At 35.0% G+C, this 21,979-nt stretch overlaps 1 long non-coding RNA gene across 1 annotated transcript in view; it reads right to left on the bottom strand.

Moving 5' to 3' along the window:
* Positions 1-21,979, bottom strand: part of LOC129398176 (uncharacterized) — a 526,729-nt gene that overhangs the window by 234,497 nt on the left and 270,253 nt on the right. The gene's annotated exons all lie outside the window — the stretch shown is intronic.

Genomic DNA, 21,979 nt, shown 5'->3' with positions numbered 1-21,979 from the left:
TCTTGCTTCTAGCCGCCAAGTTGCCCTTGTTCATTCCTTGGTGCAGGCCAAGGTAACTACAGGAGGAATTTATTTCATAGTTTAACCTTCAAGCAAAGATGATAATAGCCCCTTCCCAAAACTCTCCTCTTTTTGCTTGGTGACCAAAAACCACATTTGTAAAACTAACAAATTAGCCACAGGATTAGAACTGTGGTCAGGAATTATATAGCCAGAGGTTACAAGATTCATACCCTTTCCAATTTTTTCTATAGATAACATTACTGTAAAACCTACAATTGGTGTTCGAGGTGGTGTTTAGACTCTGCATTCTGATGGACGAGCTGGCACCATCCAGATAAGTAACCCATACCAACAAACTGGCTCAACTGATCATGTGGTCCCACCCAGGAACTGACTCAGTGCAAGAAGACAGCTTTGACCTCCTATAATTTCATCTTCAACCCAATCAATCAGCATTCCCCATTCCCTAGTGCCCACCAAATTATCCTTGAAAAACCCTAGCCTCTGAATTTTTGGGGAGGCTGATTTCAGTAATAATAACTCCAGTCTTTCCACTTGGCTGGCCCTGCAATTATTAAACTCTTTCTCTACTGCAATACCATTGTCTCAGAGAATTGGCTTTTTATCTGTGCAGCAAGGAAGAAGAATCTGCTGGGTGATTACACACACATACATATATAATTTTAGAATAGATACAAGATAAAATGGAAGTAATACAAATGATAAATTTCAGTTTAATTATATTAAAATATTGTTTCATTTTGGTCTTCTTTAGTGAAAATTTTTACATTTATTTTTAAACCTAAATAATTTATAGTTTTACATAACAAAATGTCTAACATTTATAATTGTTTATACATTACAACTTATTTTGAGCCTCTAAAATTATCTCTTCATAATGAATTAATGGCATTTTCAGCAACCTGGATGAGCCTGGAGACTATTATTTTAAGTGAAGTAACTCAGGAATGGAAAACCAGACATTGTGTGTTCTCACTCATAAGTGGGAGCTAGACTATGAGGATGCAAAGGCACAAGAATGACACAATAGACTTGGGGGACTGAAAGAGAAAGGGTGGGAAGAAGGTGAGGGATAAAAGACTACAAACTGGGGGCAGTGTATACCGCTCGGGTGATGGTGCACCAAAATCTCACAAATCACCACTAAAGAATTGACTCATGTAACCAAACACCACTTGTTCTCCAATAACCTATGGAAATAATTTTTTTAAAGTATCTCCTTGTTTAGAAAATACATATAGATTTTGTTTGTATATAGATTTTGTTCTTGACAGGAGTATGTCTTCTATCACTGTAAAATTCATAAGCCAGAGTTGAAAGACAGATGTGATTCTGGCTTGCAGTCTTGGCTGATGAATTTTACAGGGATAGAAAAGAAATGAACTTAGAAATGAGATGTTTGGAAATGAACTTGGAATTTTGAAAGAAAGGATTTGGAAAAGTACTTGATTTCTAGTTAAGCCATTTTCAGCTACTTTACAGTACTTAGACATCTTATATATTTGTGTCAAAGTTGTATGTATTTTAGAAGTATTACCAAAATAACAAGAGATGTGTTATATATTTAAAATTATTAAACTCAATGTTACGTGTATTATGAACTAAAATAGACTGTTTTGGGTTTTTTCTATAACCTTAAAATTTACATTTTTCTTGTTGAAATTTGGGATGCTTTTTCTCCCCCTTATTATGACAAATAATATATAAACAAGTGAATATTTTCTTGAACAATAAAATGTGTTTTCAAAAACATTAATTAAATATCATTTATATTGTGCTGTATAGGCTACCATGAATGTCCTTCCCTTTTCTACCAGCAATTTTCATTTTCAGGGAACAGAAAATATTCCCTCTAGTTTTAATCTTATTCTTCAAGGACAGTGTACAAAGAGACTGAGGAACAATGTAAATTGTTGAGAAGCCATTTAAATTCAAAAGTATTTCCATACCCTAAAGTTAAAACCCTGTGTGGTTTTCATAACTATTATGCTTCAATGCAGAATTTAACCACTATTGATCCAGAGTTAATTGCTAAAGTACTTTACTTAGATGATTTTGAGAGGAAAAAAGTCTTCAAAACAATATTTATCAAATAAGTAATTTAAATGCCCTACTACCATTGTTATCCCCAGAAATACCAGCATCAGAATACTTAAAAACTTTAAATGGGATGGTATGCTGAATTAGTTAAGAATCTTCAATTGAAAGCAGCAGAAAACAACCCTTACTAACTTATGAAAATCTAATCCATTGGAAACTGAGTATTTAACGCACCAAAAGAGAAGTTAAGGTCTTTGGAAAGACAGGAACACGCAATTCTGAGGCTCTTATAACCAGTAACAAAAGGACAGTCTTTTCAGGCCATCACCACGAAAATAAATTGATTCCACATGTTTCTGTTCTTGTGACAAGGTCCAAATTCCCACAAGAAAGCATCTGATTGTTTTAGTCTCTGTGACATGCACAAACCCTGGCAAGAGAAGGACATGTGGGTCCTCCATTGACTGTCCCTCCAAGGCCAAGCAGGATGAGGAGGGGATCCTTTCCCAGGGAATACTTTGGTGTGGCCTTAGCAAAATAAAAGAATAGATGCTGAGCACTCAAAAATCAGATGTCTGACTGTTTTAGGGTCCAAATCTGTATGATAAACTCTGTTGGGGGGCCATTGTTATGCTCCCATCTTAATTCTTCTGAGATACCAACGAAGTTTTGAAAAACAAAACAGGGTAACAGGCAGAGTTGAGATGCAGAGATGGATTTTTTTAATGCCCCATCCCCCTTCTCAAGATTTCACGTTTAGAATTTCATGAAAACTAATAAAAGGGGATAAGATGAGTATTGAGTCCTCCTTTTCACTGGATCAGTTTATCTGTACATTCTGGGATCTTAGCTGTGGAAGCACCTTAGCTAAGTGCCAAGGAAAGTGAGTTTAGCAAATTATGTAGCTATATTGCATCCAATCCTCTGTGGACTTATTCTAGTTCACTGTTATATATGCTCATGCCAAGCTTCTCTTCATCCCTATATCAGCCTCAGCAAGGTGAATGCATTACTTTGCTAGGGCTGTCGTAACAAAATAACATAAACTGTGTTATTTGGATAACAGAAATTTATTGTCTCATAGTTCTGGAGGCTAGAAGTTCTCAAGATGTTGGCAGGGACATGCTTCCTCTGGATGTATTAGGGAAGGATCTGTCCCAAATTTATCTCCTTGCTTCTTCTAGTTCCTTGGCTTACGGCAGCATAACTCCAATATTTACATGGTTTTCTCCTTGTGTATGTGTCTGTGTTGAAATTTCCCCTTTTGTATGGTTCATGATGATGGACATATTGGAACAGGAGGCCCACCATACTTTAGTATGACCTCATCCTAACAAATTATATTTGCAATGATCCTATTTCTAAATAAGACACATTCGAAGGTACTTGGGAGTTAGGACTTTACTATATGAATGGCCTTATGATAGACTAGGGGTTATAGTGGTTTTTGTTACCCAATTTCTAGCAGCTAACCACTTGTCTCCTATTTCTGACAGCAAATATCTGTAGCTTTCTGTATCTCATATTTAGGCATAAGCTTGAAACAACTTAACAGAATTTTACCCTTCCTACAATTCCCATGTTGTACCACAACTACTCTCACACAATACTTTTCTAGTGTACATGTACTGGCACCCCTTAAATGCATTAGTTAAATGCAGGGAGAAGGGCTAGAACTGGATTCAGGGAAAAGCAGTCACATGGTTCTGTGAGGCTGAGAAAGATCCGACTGCGTGCATTGAAAAAATTTCTAGTTTCCCAGAGCCACGCTACTACACAAGCTTCAGTTGCTCCCTATTCTCCTCAAGTGTGAAAACTGCTGACCATCTCTGCCACCATTGAGAAATGCCCCATTTCCCTCATCATAGTCAATTCTGTCACAAATTTTATGATTTCTCGGCGATGTTCAGAGAGATAGGACTTCCTGCCAGATCTCCAAAAATATAAGAGTTGTTACTCTAGAAAGGAGGAGGTTAATATTTAAGCATGTCATGAATACAGATATAATAAATGAACATGATATTTCTACTTTATTTATATTGACTTCATTGTAGAGAAACTTTATCAAAAATCCATACGTTGCTGTTCAATCAGTCTACATGGCTCTTCATATAATCTCTTAGTAACATGTGATCCTTTATTCTCCTATTAGAATGGTATCTCTAATTATGTTGTTTAATTTACTCTGGCTGCAAACTTATAATTTTGGTGATCAAACATATTGGGAGAAAAAAAATTCTGTTTCTGTTTTAATGCGTTGAATATTTTCCAGTAGAAGTTTTCCCTCCAAATTTTAAACTTAGTCTTATAAAAGCACTCTTGAACTCCTTTGTGTATAATTAATATTGTGTTCAAAATTTGTATGACCTCTTCAAGAATTAGAAGAAAAAGGAGAAACACAATGGAGGAAATATTCTACTAATAATTAAACCCCTGTGAAACAATTTCACTAAAATTCAGCTTACTTGAAAAGATCCTGCTTTAGCTTGCACTTGAATTTAAAATCAGGAACACTGCCTGATTAGTTTTAAAATAGAACTTCAGGATTAATTGCAATATTCAATAAGTTTTCAAGAGGAAAAGCCTCCACCAAATTCCTTTGAAATGCAGAAGTATGTGGAAAAGTATATATCCTATATATTTTATATAGGTATACTTTTATACCTATATACAGGTCCATTCATAGGGGACTAACTTCAAGTCATCTTTGTCACATACAAATATGAAATATTGAGTTCAAATAAAATTGGGAGCCATTTTATTCAGAAGCATTAAGAGTTAAATCACATAAATAATATGTGTGTGACTTGGTTAATCATGTTTATTATTTTTGTGAGGTCAAAAAGCGGTAAAAGATATAGTGAAGTCTAATTCTGACTTCATTTTGTTATTTAAAGTGTTTTGAATAATTTTCCTTAGCTATTTCTTACCATCTAATTGTGTAGAGTTTAAATTTCTTTACCTTTAGCTTTTCTTAAATAAGTTTAGTAATATAATCACAAAGTAGGTTAAGAGTAGCTCTAATTTCTCCCTCCAGCTCCACTCTCTATTCTTTCTCTCTTTGCTCCATGAAAGGTGGGTGTAGGAGAGAAGTCATCTGTATCAACTGCATTAATATTTTCTAGTGGATCCAAACAACATTGAACACCATGGAGAGATAGAAGGAAGTAGTAGAATATGGTAGGAGTACTTATTCTGCTCATTCCTTAATGGAGCATTGCTAGGGGCTGCCTGTGTCTATCCAGCTCCAGTTTTTTCAGTAAATATTTAACAAAATAATGTTTATATATGATATTTCAAATGCTAAAGTTAGGATGAGAATTTCAATTTATTAAAAATTTTTATTTAAATATAGATATTTTTATTTTCTTGGAATACTTGTAAATATGTGTCAATAATTTGAGATTGTATAATTGCACTCCAGCCTGGGCTACAGAGTGAGACTCCATCTCAAAAAAAAAAAAAAAAGAAAAAAGAAAATGGAGGTGGGCTGGGGGAGGGAGTAAGACAACTCAACAGAACACTGCCCCTGTGGTCCCCTCTAGGGACACCAAATTAAACAACTACCCACATAAGAAAGCACCTTCATAGGAACTAAAAAATCAAGTGAGCAATCACAGTACCTCATTTTAACCTAATAACAAGGAAAGAGGCACTGGAGAAGGTAGGAAAGACAGTCTTGCATTGCCTCCACCACCCCTCTCCCAACCTCAATAAGCAAAGCATGGAGAGAAAATCTGTGTATTTGGGGCAAAGAGAACAAATTGAATATAGGACTCTGCACTGAAACTCAGTGCTGCCCTGAGAAAAAGAAACTACAGGCCAATATCTCTGGTTAACATTGAGGCCAAGTATCTCTGATGAACATTGAAGCAAAAATCTTCAACAAAATACTAGTAAACTAAATTTAACAACACATTAAAAAGGTCATTCATCATGGTCAACTGGGATTCATCTCAGGGATGCAATGATGGCTCAACATATTCAAATCAATAAATGTGATATATCATGTCAACATAGTGAAAGACATAACCATATGATCATTTCAATATATGCTGAAAAAGCATCATTCTTCATAAAAAAAACTTTCAAAAAGTTAATAAAAAGAACATACTTCAATATGATAAAAGGTATATATGACAAACTCACAGATAGTATCATACACAGAAAAGGGAAAAACAAAAAGCTGTTCCTTTAAGATCTGGAATAAGACAAGACTTTTGCCACTTTTGTTCAACATAGTACTAGAAGTCCTAGCAAGAGTAATTAGACAAGAGAAAGGAATAAGGGGCATCCAAATTGGAAAGGAAGAAGTCAAATTATTCTTGTTTGCAGATGACATGGTCTTATATTTAGTAAAACCTAAAGATTTCACCAAAGAAAACTATTAGAACTTATAAATTCAGTAAAGTTGCAGGACACAAAATCAACATGCAAAAGATCAATAGCATTTCTATATGTCAATAATGAACAATCTGAAAAACAAACAAAGAAAGTAATTCTATTTACATTAGTGACACTAAAATGAAATACTTACGATTAAACTTAACCAAAGACATAAAAGATCTGTATAATGAAAACCATAAAACATTGGTGAAATTGAAGAGGACACACATAAAAAAGGAATGATATTCCATGTTCATGGATTGAAAGTATATTGTTAAAATGTCCATACTACCCAAAGCTATTTGCATATTCAATGCAATCTCTATCAAAATACCACTGACATTCTTCACATAATTAGAAACATTAATCCTAAAATTAATATGGAACCACAAAAGACCCAGAATAACCAAAGCTATCTGGAGCAAAAACAACAAAGCTGGAAGCATTCCATTATCTGACTTTCAATTACACTACAGAGCTATAGTAATGAAAATAACATGGCACTGTCATAGGAAAAAAAAAAAACCACATAGACTAATGGAACAGAATAGAGAACCCAGAAATAAATTCATGCATTTACATTCAGCTCATTTTTAACAAAGCACCAAGAATATACATTGGGGAAAAGGCAGTCTCTTAAATAAAAAGTGCTGTGAAAACCAGATATCTATATGCAAAGAATTAAACTAGATCCCTTTCTCTCACCATATAGAAAAACTGAATCAAAATGGATTAAAGACTTAAACCTAAGACCTCAAACTATTACAAGGAAACACTGGAGAAACACTCCAGGATATTAGCCTTGGCAAAGATTTCTTGAGTACTTGCACAGGAAACCAAAGCAAAAACGGACAAACGGAAACACATCAAGTTAAAAAGCTTCTGCACAGCAAAGGAAACAATCAACGAAGTGAAGAGACAATCTGTTTAAAGGGAGAAAATATTTGCAAATATCCAGTTGACAAGGGATTGATGATTATAATATATGAGAAATCCAAACAAATCAACAGGAAAGAAAAACAAATAATCCTATTTAAAAATGGGCAAAAGATCTGAATAGACATTTTTCAAAAGAAGACACGCAAATGGCAAACAGGCATATGAAAAATGCTCAACATCACTAATCATCAGGGAAATGCAAACCAAAACTACAATAAGATATCATCTTACCTCAATTAAAATGGCTTTTATCCAAAAGGCAGGCAATAATGAATGCTGCCAAGAATGTGGAGAAAGGGGAACTGTTGTGGAAATGTAAATTAATATAGTCACTGTGATGAACAGTATGAAGGTTCCTTAAAAAACTAAAAATAGAATTACCATATGATCCAGAAATCCCACTGCTGGGTATATATTCAAAAGAAAGGAAACCAGTATGTCAAAGAGATATCTGCAGTCCCATGTTTATTGCAGCACTGTTCACAATAGCCAAAATATGGAATCAGCCTAAGTGTCCATAAATGGATGAATGAATAAAGAAATGTAGCATATATACACAATGGAATATTATTTACATATAAAAAATGAAATCCTATCATTTGCAACAAGGATGGAACTGGAGGACGTTAAGTGAAATAAGCCAGGCACAGAAAGACAAATACCATGTTTTCTCACTCATACATGTGGCTACAAAGAAAATTGAACTCAGAGAGAGTAGAAGAATGGTTACCAGAGGTTAGGAAGTGTAGTGGAGAGTTGGGTATAAAGGGTGAATGTTTAATGGCTACAAAAATGCAGTTAGATAGAAGGAATACAATCTAATATTTGGTAGCACAATAGGGCACCTATAGTTAACAATAATTTATTTTACATGTCAAAATAACTAAAAGGGTGGAATTGGGATGTTCCTAACACATAGAAATGATAAATGCTTGAGGTGATGGATATGTTAATTACCTTGATTTGATCATCACACATTGTTTGCTTGTATCAAAATATCACATGTGGCTGGGCACAGTGGCTCACACCTGTAACCGTAGGACTTTGGGAGGCTGAGGCGGGTGGATTACCAGAGGTTGGGAGTTTAAGACCAGCCTGGCCAAGATGGTGAAACCCTGTCTCTATTACAAAATACAAAAAATTTAGCCAAGTACAGTGGTGTGCACCTGTAATTCCAGCTACTCGGGAGGTTGAGGCAGGAGAATCACTTGACCCCAGGAGGCGGAGGTTGCAGTGAGCCAAGATTGTGCCACCACACTCTAGCCTGGGCTACAGAGTGAGATTTCATCTCAAACAAACAAACAAAAAAATCACATGTACTTCATATATATATGTACAATTATTATGTATCCAGAACAGTTTAAAATTTTTAAATGAAAAATAATACTAAAAAGTAAATCTAAAGGGAAAAATACTGAAAAACTGAATCCTAGGGCTGGTAGTAGAATAAACCAGGAAGAAATTGATTTACACAATATAATTTTAAAATATCTCTGATTATACAGGCAAAAATGGCCAAAAATAGGAGGAATGGTTGAAAAATCTGTTAAAGAACCATTTGGACTTCCAGATCCCATTTCCCCACTCCATGCAGCCAGTGACTGCCTTTCCTCAGCTCTGACAAAAAACCAGGGGTTAGTGCAAATCAGTCTCACTTAAAAGTTTATAGCACTTTATAGTAAACACGGGAATTAAGGGAAGATAAATATCTTGAATATTTGCACTGAAATAACTTCTTAGGTTTGGAAGAATCCTTCAGAAATGTGTTTAAAATAATACCTGGAAAATTCAAAAGTCTCCAGAGAAAAGACTCAAAGACACTGATATCAGGAATTTCTTAAGCAAATAACAACTAGAATAACTCTACAAGGAATTCTACAATTACCAAATCCCATCTATTAGAACACATTACCTGATATTGATGAACGTCTCTAATATGGAAAATAAGGATCAAAACAACTTGCAGAAATAAGCAACATGGAGATAACAAAAACTGTGCAGAAAAAACCTAACAGTAGTGTCTTTAGATGGGTAAGAAAAGATCTTGCATCCATGAACAATAACAAAATGCTATGAAAAATAAGTGTTCTGCAAACAAAAATATGAAGACTTGTCCATTTAAAAATTATAGCAGAAAAAATGGATCAAAAAGAGACCAAAGCATATTTATAGCACTAGGAACAAAGGGAAAATACTACAAGCTTGTAGAAGGGGAAAAAAGTGCTTAAAAAGTCTCAAAAATTATATGTCATAAGACTTCTCAACAACTCTAGATACTTACATATAAAAAACCAAGGCTTTTAACAGCATGAAAGAAAATGTTGTCCAGCCTAGAATTCTACATCCAGCCAAATTATTAATCAAATATGAGGGTAAACTAATGTCTTTTTCAGGCCTGATAGATCTCTAAAATTCAACTGTGCCCTATTATAGAGGGGCAGCCAATCTAGGCAGAAGCAAGTCAGAAGGCTTTGATAAAGACACTTCTTAAGCAGATGATGCTGGTAAAATGCTTGAAGGAAATATACATCATCTTGAAAAGAGGTTTACATATCTAACAGAAAATGAGAGATAAAATTACTGATAAATATATTTTTCAAAAATCAAGGAATACGGCACAGTCATTAATATCACAGAATAAGTGAGGTTATATTAGTGATACATATATTTTAAAACTAAACAGAAACAATATAATTATTAACTCCAATCGAGCAAGCAAGAAAGAATAATTACAGTTTACTACTTGGCTCCGTTATAAATAATTTGCATTACTTAAGAAAGTTAATATGAATACTAATATAGTCAAAGTGACAATAGAAATGTATTTGGGAAACTGGAGCTACGGAAAGTGTGTTTCTCAGTAGTCAGCAGAGAAGAATTTGGTAAAACATAGCTAAGTATTTATTAGAAAGTCAATAGATAATGCCTGGACTTTTTTAAAACAATAAAATATCAATAAAAGTATGTTATTTAGAGCTAGAGAAGTCAATACCAAAAGAATCAACCAAATAAATTATAATTTTATTAACTGATTTATTATTTCCAGCTTGAAATCTTTAACTAGTTCCTGCTTCAGTTTGCACTCTACTCAACCACTTTTACTAACTTCAGAACAAGCAGTGGTTAATTCAGCCCATACACTTCAATCCAAATTTTTATGGGCATAGATCCTTAATGAGTGCTATTCAACAAAAATTGAATTCGTTTATTCATTAACATAGTCGCATGATGAAAATATATCTTCTCAACCTAAATTATTGTGAATTGTAAGCAAATGTGAAAAATCCAGATGAGATTTCTATCCTTTCCCAAGTTATCTACCATCTGACTTTTCAGAGTTAGTATAATGCTATCTGGGAGCTGGCTTCATCAACACATTTTTCAAAATTTCCTAAATCATGAGAAATGTTTGTATCTGTCTATCTTTTAAATGTTAATGGTTAGGGTTTCATGTAATATATATACATAAAATATATGTTATATATATTATATATGTTATATATATATATATATATCACTGAAAGTTCTATCATCCTTCATATAAGAGTTAGTTTCAACATCAGAACAAGAAAAGGATTGTTTCTAATTCCCATACTAATAGGGTATTATGTCATCTATGAAGGGCTTTAACCAATAGTTAAAAGATGAGAGGCTTCTTAAGAGGATAAATGTTTCAGCTGCACACAAGTTATTCAGCTCCTGTCATCAACCACAAGTGTTACAGTGCCAGACTTCATGAGCACAAGATGAACAGCCTGGAATAAGCAATGCATAAGAACTTTCCCAGATGTATAGTCAACCCACTTCCTGCCTGCTCACAATTTTACATACCTTTCAGTTACTCTGAGTCCTAGATGTAAAATGCAGTAGTCAGGGATATCGCACGGATTTATGGCCTTTTCTGGTGTGCTGGGAGACTCCTGCCTTGGGCGAGGATTATAATCATTCATATATGTACGGTTTCTTTTTTCCTCTGTGGCAGATGTAGCATTGATGTCTTATTTCAGGACGTCACTTCAAAATAATTCAAGTCAAAGATATACATGAGAAATCCACTTAACTATTTCCTAGCTCAAGTACAAAAATTAAGCTAAATAAAACGGAGAATATGAGATTGCTTTGTAGCAGGTAGCAACGCCTTTACTGAAGCAACTACATCGTAGTTCCCTGTAGGCAATGACCACTGGACATTTTCGCACAAAGTAACGCACTTTAGCCTCTGTGGTGACACAGAGGCTGGTGGAGGGGAGCAGGCTTATGGGTAGACTTAGAATTTGCCATGCTTTAAGATCAAATCAAATCCAAACATTCTGGATTTTATAACACTCCCCTAAAAATTTCAGGGGCACATTTATGGCACTCACACATTCAGAAGGCAGTGCTCCTGCAACAAGAGAACAACACTGAATCATCTGGTCTATTATGATCCATTCCAGTTCCTCAGTTGATGTGCTAACAGCATTAACAGGTACAATTTATTGAGCGCCTACTAGATGGCAGACTCTGATCCAGACACTTCACCTACATTATCTCAAGGCATCATCACAATTCTTAAGGTAGGTACGGAGATGCCCGCTCTACAAATGAGAAAACTAAATTTATAGAGGTTAAGTACCTTGCTTGTAAGTGTCATGGCCATGATTAGAAATCACTTTGTTACATTGCATACTCCTCACAAGACAGTGATTCCATCTTCTAAGGAATAAAATGATAAATAACGTGGAGGTTTTGTGCTGAGAGAAGTCATGTGTGCTCAGATCATCTCCTTAGAGAACCATCTCTAGATCTTCTCACCTTAAACATCACCTCTCTTTCACCTCACTACCCCCCAAGAGCATAGGGTATGACAAAGAAAGGGGAAAATAAGGTTGGTAGATACAAGGGATGGTGGGGAAAGGGATGAGGAGGTAGGACTTTGGTTTTATTTAAACATGTGTAAATATAACAAAAATATGAGGCAAATATGGAAAATATCAATGAATTATAATTCTAATTAGCCAGTATATTGGTTTCTGTTACATAATCTTTATACTTATCTCTATGTTTGAAAAGTTTTATATTTAATTAGAGAAATTTTATTTAAAAAGTAGGTCTGGGAAAAATCAGGACATAAATATTAATACCACCCAACTGTTTCAGAGTTTGGTCTGAAAGTGATAGTTATTGAAGTTTCTGACAAGTGAAACAACAGTCTTGAGACTGTGATAACTCTCATAGCTGAGTGAAGAATGGATTGAAAAGGGAAGAGATGGATGAAGGTCAGGTGAATAAGTAAAAGGTCACCTCCATAATTATGGAGGAAGGTAACTAGATCTGTGCCCTGTTAAGGGCAGAGGAAGTTAAAGATGGGATAAAAGTGAGAGATTTCTGGTGGCAGTGTCCATGGAACTTTGTGGCTGACAGACTATCAAGGACAGGAGTACTGATAAGAATCGAATATAACTCCAAGCTTTCTGGGATAGTCAGTTAAACTGACCCAAAAGCCACGAAGAAAGTGGTGCAGGTTTGGAAGGAAAAGTTATTAGTTCAGTTTGGGGCCCCTATTCAGATATGTTGACAGGATATTAAAGTGAGATATCCACAGATAATACAAATAGGAGCCTAGAGCTCCAGAGAAAGATGAGGGCTAAAGACAGACAAACCAGGGTCTTCTGTGGATGTCATCATCAAGGCCATGTAACTCAATAGGACTGACCAAAAAGGAGAGCAGAATGAAAGTAGAAAGGTATACAGAGAATGGGGCGAACAATTTAGACTCCAAAACACAGTATAGCTAAGAAATATGGACCTTGTGTAAACACATCCTCAGCAAGGAAATTCTCAGGATCTTGAATAACTCCTCAGGGCATCAGGGTAGAGTAGAATTAACATCATACCTATTACGTTCCAGAAACTACTGTAAGTATTAATGTAATACTACTTTTTTTTCCTCACAATAGCTCTCCAAGGTGATATAATGATGTCTGTTTTATAAAAAAGGAAACTGAAACTCAGAGATAGACAGCAATTTGCCCAAGTTCACACAGCAAGTGCCAGACCTAGGATTCAAATCCATATTTGAATAATTTCAAAGCAGATATTCTTTTGTTTATGCATTCTACAATGATCCATCTGGGGAGCAATGTACATGTTTCTAATGGGTCCTATCTTTCAGAAGTACATGGAGTAATTCAAGTATGCTGAACTTCTTACGGCATAGTTGAAAGTATTTTATTATTACTCCAAATAACCAATTGTTTGAATTTAGATTGAGCCTGTTTATGACTTAATTATTTGTATGTTTGAGATTTTTTTTTTCTGGGGAAGAGGAGAATAGTTGCAAAGAATTTATGCATTTGGGCCCAGATACTAATTTTTCTAACAAAGCAATAACATGAATACATTTGTTTCAAATCTGTTTTCCTTCCATGCTAAAGTAAAGTGTTTAGTCAAAGAAATAAATTAGCAGCAAACTTGGGAAGCCCTGTCTCAGCCTGCCAGTTGTGCATAACTAAGAAACGAGTAAAAAATGGAAAACTAAGATTTCTGAATCAGGAGAAGTTAATGGATAAACCCTGATGTAGCCTGATCTTTAGCAGGTGCCTAGTGAGGTCACTATCCAATTTAACACCCCCTAAACACTCTCTCTGCAATCCTTAGCACAAACAGAGTAGGTAAGAAATATGCTTTAGAAATAGTAGTATCGTGGATAAATCCTGTCTCTCACAAACAGGACCCATGAGTGTCTGGGTTTTAAGCCTACCATTCCCATTTATAATTCACATTTTGACCCATTCCAAATGGTTCAAGATGTGAATTAGCAGCTTATAATCACACAGGAGGAAAAAACTTAGGAGGTAAACAAAAACAAAAACAAAACAGAACAGAAACCAATATTATTGTTCCCACTCTACCAATGAGCAAGATTCACTAAGAATTGGGATTTCTGAAAGATCAAAATAATTAACAAAATGAGTCAAGTTCCAAATCTGTGCTTAACTCATGCTTCTGCTCAAGAGATAGGATAATATTGACCAAGTCTACACTCTCCATGTTAGCACTCATGACACACAGTAACATTTTTTAACCCAAAATGTAAAAGTTTACACAAAAAGATATCCTTTTAAAATCTGTCACACTCTTTGTAAATGGGTCCTTGATATTGTAATGTCATAAATAGCCTGACATATTGTGTCACTTATAACATTCAAAATCCCAGGACCCTTAACTAACCACATATAGAATACCTTTTGCATAGAAAAGCAGAAAATATCTTGTAACTTGGTCATTAACCTTGAAGGATAAAAATTTTTAGAAAACGAAAGTACTAGTGGATTGTTGCAAACATATATTTGTTTACTGCCATTCTGGGTAAGCCGCGTCAGATAGTACCACACAAAATATTTAAAAGACATAGGATCTGGCACAAGACTGTAAGATCTAGCTGTTGCCAGCACAATGTTAGTAAAGTGTACAAATCATTCCAGAGAGACTAAAGAACTATGCAAATGTTAAGTCACTTTTTTCTCTCCTCTGGTGTGAAAGTGTTAAACAGACTGAAAATCAACCTTGTGTTGATTCCTTGCTTTAATGCACTGACTTGTTAATCTAACAGCTTAGTTTTATGGGCCAGCTATTTCAAATCAAGAGTCTCACTCCACAAACCCATATTTTATGATATCAACTGTGTACCAGATATAAATAAAAATGTTAAGAACATGAATCAATGAGACACATGAATAAACATGTCCATGTGGCAGTAGAGTACTATTAAAAGAAAAAGAAAGAGTAGTTGAAGAAAAAAATAACTCTGCTTAGAGGAATTTATATTCAGTCTTTCTATTTAATGGCTTTGAAAATCGAGAGCAGAGAAGTACAATACATTACTAAAAGAGTCGTAATTCCTGTGTGTTATTTTGCATAAAGTATGCATATTCATTGTGGTTTCTTTAAATCTCTCATTCTTATAAGTGCTACCCAAATAAAAAAAATACTGATACAATTAAGATGCTTTGCAGAGTTTATTTTAATCTTTTGGCTTTGCATTAAGAAGTAGCTTTTGCAAACTGTATGTTCTGCAAGCCAGTTCTGTAAACCACTGTGCATACACATCCAGGAGTATATGCTTCAAGTGTTGAAAACAAAAACGTTTTGACTTGCTAGTGCCTTAGAAAGACATCAGAATTTGAATGTGGATTGAAATTCAGCAACTTCATACCGGTTTAGTTTTCTGGACATAGTTCACGTCCATGAACAAGGAACACTTTTGTGGAATGAATGATCCATACTAATTTCCCAGATTTGGCCCATTTGGAGCAGAAGTGTATTTGTACTGTCAAGAGTGTCTTGGAAATCACTAATACAGCTCAAAAATATGGAATGTCTTGCATGCTACCTATCTGGTTTAATCTCAAACTATCCCAACTTATGGGTGAAAGGGAAAAATCAAACTCATTAATTTTATTACCATATGTCATCAGCTCTAAGACATTTTTCACATATTTAACCCTTTTGAAATTGTGATGCATCTTTAATCCATAGCATCTTGGAATTAATTAGAAGCACTTTTTTCTTAATGGCATAAAAATAAATGTGTATGCTACTATTAATGGCATTTTAGATTACATGAAATATGGTATGGTTAAGTCTCACAATTTTAGTATAATAAATATCACTTCACTAGCAAAAGCAAAAGATCTGAATTTTAGCATTTTAAAAATACAGTTTTAGTACTTTTACTTACTATAATAGCAATTTGCAACTTAAATAGCTTAAAAGAATTGTAAAGTATAAGTTTGCTAGAGGGATTATGTTAAAGTAATAACAATAAACTTGACAAGTGCTTAATATTTACCAAGGTCTATGTTATAACCTTTCTATATCCATTTGTTTACTTAACCCTCTTAGCAACCCCATCTGTAAGAATTTGAAGGGGGAAAAATATTTTCCATGCCTAAGTCGTGAAACAATTGAGAAACAAAACAAATGATAAGATAGATGAAAGATCCAAATGCTAACTTTATTACTGATGGAGCTGATGTGTGAAAATATGGCCTATCTGTAGATAGCAGTGCTAACACAGAAAGAAGCGGCAAGGTTGGAAAATAATCTAACACATATAAGGCAGTAATATTATTCCCACTATAAAGAAGAAAACTGAGATGTAGAGAGGTCCAACTGTCAGGTATGAAGAGTAGTAGAATATGCCACACCAAAATATGCCACATTGGCATCAGGATTATTTTGAGCTGAAGACAATTGAGAAGAAGCAAATACGAGAAAAGCTCTCTGCCTTTCCTCCTATTTGCCTAAAAGCAAGGCATAATTTTACAAAGGTATCACTCCTACTCTCTCTCAAACAGAAAGGACAGCTTGATCACAAGGACAACTTTAGACCCTTATCAGCCTGGAGAAGGCAGCAGAGGATTCTACATAATAAGCTTTATTAATTAGCCTCAGAGGATTCTACATAACAAGATTTATTAACTAGCTTTTATCTACCATTAGTTTCCTTATATTTGCCATCCCACAAGTTGGCATGCCTAGAGACTCAAGGTTGCTGTTTTTTGCCTTGTCACTTCTCTAAAAGTTTATTGTTCATTTTTAAAGTGCTATATAAGCTGGAGTTCTAAGCTACCTTTTTGAGAATTACTTGTTCCCCAGGTATTTCCCATGTACATATGAAATATGCATGTTAATAAACCTCAGTTTGTTAATCTATCTTTTGTTACAAGGGCTCAAGCTGAGAACTTGGAAAGGTGAAAATTATTTTTTCCTCCTCTACCAATTGTTAGAACACAAAAACAAGACTGACTTTTCTAAAATCGTATAAACAGTCTCTCCAGTCGTTAAGTGTTCTAATTTTTTCTTCACGAACACAATAAAGATAAATTTCATGCCCTTCTCTTGTAATCCCTATGAAATGAACATTGGACAGGTTGCTTACCTTCTCTGTGCCTCAGTTTTCTAATCTACGAAATGGGGAATAGTAATAGTTCTCACCTTAGAAGGATGTTACAAAAAAGATAACTGACACAGTAACATGCATAGTGAAGAATCTGGCAGCAGTAAGTACTCAATATATGTTCACTGCTAACAGGTTGAACCATATGTACTTGCCATTTTCAAGTTGAAAATAGGCAAATGTGGGCAAGTTCAAGCCACTATTATCTGAAAGAATCATGTGTGGCTATCATTTTAGGGTTAAACATGGACTCAGTGTGATTGCTTTAACGAAAAAATGCTTCGGTTAGCTAAACAGAAACTGGCAAAGCCAGGGTTCAAACATAACAAAAAGGAAGTTTCTCCAGTGTGATACAATCTTGTTCAAAAACCTCACCAGATGATGGTGGTGTTCTGATCAGTCGGGTTTCTCTTCTAATGTTTCTACAGATAAATTGGACAGGTGTGAAAATTAAGTAAAGATAGTAAATTACCTTTTTGAAATGCGTAACAACTCTGAGTAACCTCTCTGGCTCCTTTTCACTTTAATATGCTTGTCAGCAAAATTACTGAACATGCAATGAAGCCACTGCCCATAATGTAGTATAACCCCTAATAATGTAATTAGCACACTAATGAGTATGCAAACCTTTCCGTTGGAAAGTTTTTAATGCTCCTGAGTTTAGGGAAGAAAATAAAATGTTATTATTTTATATTTCTTATCTTTATCAAATTTGTAGAGGTAAGTTAGATGAAATAAAAACACATAAAAATGCTTGGAATGTACTTAAAGCCCACCTCACCTCAATTGCCCTTTTCCAAACAGAGTGCTTGATTTTGTTTAATTTACTGATATCCAGTTTCATCTTCCAGTTGTTTCCATTTCTTTTGAACATTAGAGGCTGGAAGCAACTATCTTGTGACTTAGATGAGCATTTACATATTTGAAAGCTTAAAGAAAAGTTATGTTCATCCCATTTTTCTAGTCATAATATTTCTTTATCTGGTTTTGTTGTTTTCATTAATTCCTTCAATTAATGAAACCAATTCAACCATTTTATTACATTATTGGTGTGAGTGAAGTTCATTATAAATTCTGAGATACACAATAAATTTTTTTACATCCCTCATTCCTTTGTGAACACTAAATTCAGTATTTATTTAATGGAAGAAGAGTTTATTTTATGCCTACTCCTGAAAATTCTAGTTCTTGTAAGCCATATTTAGGCCTTTGAGAGTAAGCTCTTAATGAAAATATCACATTAATATTCCCCCTTTTTACTGTCTTTGCTATATACACATTTCTTACCTACTTTTCTGATATTTATCACAACTCATTATGGCAAAGTTTAAAAAGTAGAGATCTTTGAATATTTATTTTCCCCATAGAAATGAGCATAGCTGCAGCATATTTTATATGTTCAATGCATAGTTGGTAAATGAATTCACCTCTGAAAAGATTCCACACAGCTGAAATCTCTTGGAGAATTTCATGCTATTTGAGCTCTGAGTTTACAAGGTGACTTGCAGGTTGGTGTCCTGGAGGAAGTAATCTTTCAGTGCTATTTTTATATATGGGAAGAAAATAGCCAGATACATGGGAAAGGAGGGAGGAAACCATTTAACTAAAGTAATGAGAATGACAATGTAGCCATGAAAAAATTAAAAATTGCATTGTTATGAGGTGACTGGCCAAAAGTGTTAAAACAAGGAATCATTAATGCAGGAAATAAGAGGCTATGGAATATAATGAGACTTGATCAGACAAACTTACCAGACACCCAGGATACTTAATACTTAGCATGCCCTACACGCTTTCAGCAGCAGCATTGATACACTGAATGGATGTTAGGCTAAGTGGAGTAAACACCCATTCATTTTATTTGAGTAACATGGCTTTGATGACATTGTAAGATTTATGGGTGCTGCCATCTGGACTTTACCATGGTTCTTTTGTCATATATTTCTAATAATAGGTGTGTTTCTCTGCTGAACTCACTCACAAATTTACTGATTTGGAGCTGTTTACAGGGCAATCTTTAAGATAGCATTGTCGGTCTATATATTAAACTGACAAATTAGTTTTGTGCACGTGGCTTTTTGTGCAGATGCAAAAATGTAACCCAGATTCTTTGGAACAATTCCAGGTCTCAAGCCACTTACTAAAAGATCAAGGTTGTAGCCTAAAACTCTTGAAGCTCTAGCTTGAAGCACAGCTTTTCTTATAAAGTATGGACACAGCCAAAGCACTTCCTATGATCAACTATATAGAGTATCTAAATACTATTTCTAATGCTACCTAGAGTATCTAAATATCTATTTCTTTAAAGAAGTTACATGTAAAGACATATTTAATAAACCTTTATAGTCATGTAGATTTATAGGTCTGAGAGATGTTTGGTAGAAAGGTTCTTTATTTTAGGAAGAATAGCATTGAAGTATTTCAGAAAAAAAATGTTTTTAGTGAGCATTTACTTCTCCTGGTTGTATAACTCAAAATAGCACATACAAAGTAGTGAGAAGCATTGCTTACATAATGAATTAAACCAAAGAACTTCAGAAACCAGCTGAACTTCGAACTTCCCCTCATGTTAATGCTTTTGGCTTTGAGGACAGCTCATGTTTATATACCAATTTTATTTCCTAAATTTAATTAGGAAGCCCATGTCTCTAAATGCATACAGTAACTAAACCTGATCAAAGGGTTATTTCATTATTTTATAATAATTTAAATGTAGTAAACTAAAACAGTAGAATTTTGAAAGTGACTGAGATAATAACCTCAAAGGCCAATACTTCAGCATTGTTTTATTTTTGCCAGTTAAAATAGCAGGGGTACAGTTACTGCCTAAAGAGATGTTCAAGGGTGACAGAGGAAATATAAATTTGTAGAAGCTGCATCATTGTTCAGCATTGATTCCTGCCTTTGTTCTTAGTTTGCGTACAAGCCTGGCCAAATTATTTCAGTCCTTTTTACTATGGTTCTTTCTCCACCAAATAGAGAATTGGAAGTTATCCTGTGAACTAGTACTATGTGGTCAGTAAATCAAAGAATTTGTACTAAGATGTGGAATTTTAATCCTAGATAATATAGTGACCCTGTCTCTGTGTATGGAGATTTTGCCTTAGAATAGGGAAGAGCAATTAACTTTCACAGGACAGATGGCATTAGGTTACAAATAACACCAGCGTCCTCTAAATAATGCAAGGAGGTTAAATCAAAGGACAGCACTATTTTAACCCCAATATCTTTTTTTTTTTTTTTTTTTTTTTTTGAGACTGAGTCTCGCTCTGTCGCCAGGCTAGAGTACAGTGGTGTGATCTCAGCTCACTGCACCCTCCACCTCCTGGGTTCAGGTGATTCTCCTACCTCAGCATCCTGAGTAGCTGGGACTATAGGTGAGCGCCACCACGCCCAGCTAATTTTTGTATTTTTCAGTAGAGACGGGGCTTTACCATGTTATCTTTAAAAGTCCTTGGAAATCAAGTGACCAGAAAAAAAATTCCTAACACTTGTATTTCTATATTTTAAGAAACCTCTAAATAATCAAAAAAGAGTTTACTCAGCTCGGTATTATTTATTTGGAAAGACAATGTAGTTTGTCTTCTGACTGACCCTAGTTCTCCTGCCTCCACGTGCCATTCCTCAGCATAGGTGAGTTCAGCCATAAGATGCAAGCTTCAGATGGGCCTTTCAGGAGCCTCACCCAAATATGCATGCTGTCATAACTCCCTCCCAAACTCGTATTGAGAACCCACCATTCGCTAGGCTCTAGAAATACCAAAGTGAATAAGGAGCTCACATTTTAATCCTTTCCCATGTGTGTTATTTGAGACAACATTTGTTCTCCTAAGTGAAAAGAAAAGACTCTAGCCCAACAGTTGAGTCCAGGAGGACATGGAGTCCTCTGATACAGCTGAATCAAAGTAGGCTCACAAATCACTGCCATTGTGAAAAGATTCTCTCTGGGCTAGGACCTACAATGGGATTATGCAAAAACTTGGAGCTTCCCATGGCTAGCTTACAGTGAAGGTTCCTATTACATTTTAGGATCATTTTTAATAAGTATCTGCTGAGCCTATAGACACTAGATTCCTCATATATTTATTTGGTAAATATCAATGAAGCAGGGACTATGTGCAAAGCATAGCACATATACTGGGTTTGGGAGAAGAGAATGCAGTAATGAATAAAAATTAGGGTCCCTAATCACAAGGAAATTACATTTAAGGGAGGAGAAACAGATAAAAAATTATGTAATACACATTATTCATTATGGATTACAGAGGAGAAAGCAAATGTATTTTTGCGGAGATTTGTGGGGTAGATTTATGAAAGCATTGGCATTGAACTGAGCATAGAGAAATGACAGAATTTTGTTTAGTAAATAAAGAAGAAGGTAATTCCAGGCAGAGAGAATGTCATAATTATATTCATGGAGCTAATACTGTATTTCATTACAGATGGTCAGATGGTGAGGAGGAAGGAGAAGGAGGAGAAGGAGGAGAAGAAGGAAGAGGAGGAGGAAGAGGAGGAGAAGGAGGAGGAAAGAGGGAGGAGGGAGAAGGAGAAAAAGAAGAAGAACAAGGAGGATGGGGAGGAGGACAGGAAGTGGAAGAAGAAGGAGGAGGAGGAGGGGGAAATAATGCTGGAAATGCAGTTTGTAAG

This window comes from Pan paniscus, chromosome 6 (genome assembly GCF_029289425.2).
Source record: "Pan paniscus chromosome 6, NHGRI_mPanPan1-v2.0_pri, whole genome shotgun sequence".
NCBI classification, from domain to species: domain Eukaryota; kingdom Metazoa; phylum Chordata; class Mammalia; order Primates; family Hominidae; genus Pan; species Pan paniscus.
This window is presented reverse-complemented; position numbering and strand designations above follow the sequence as displayed.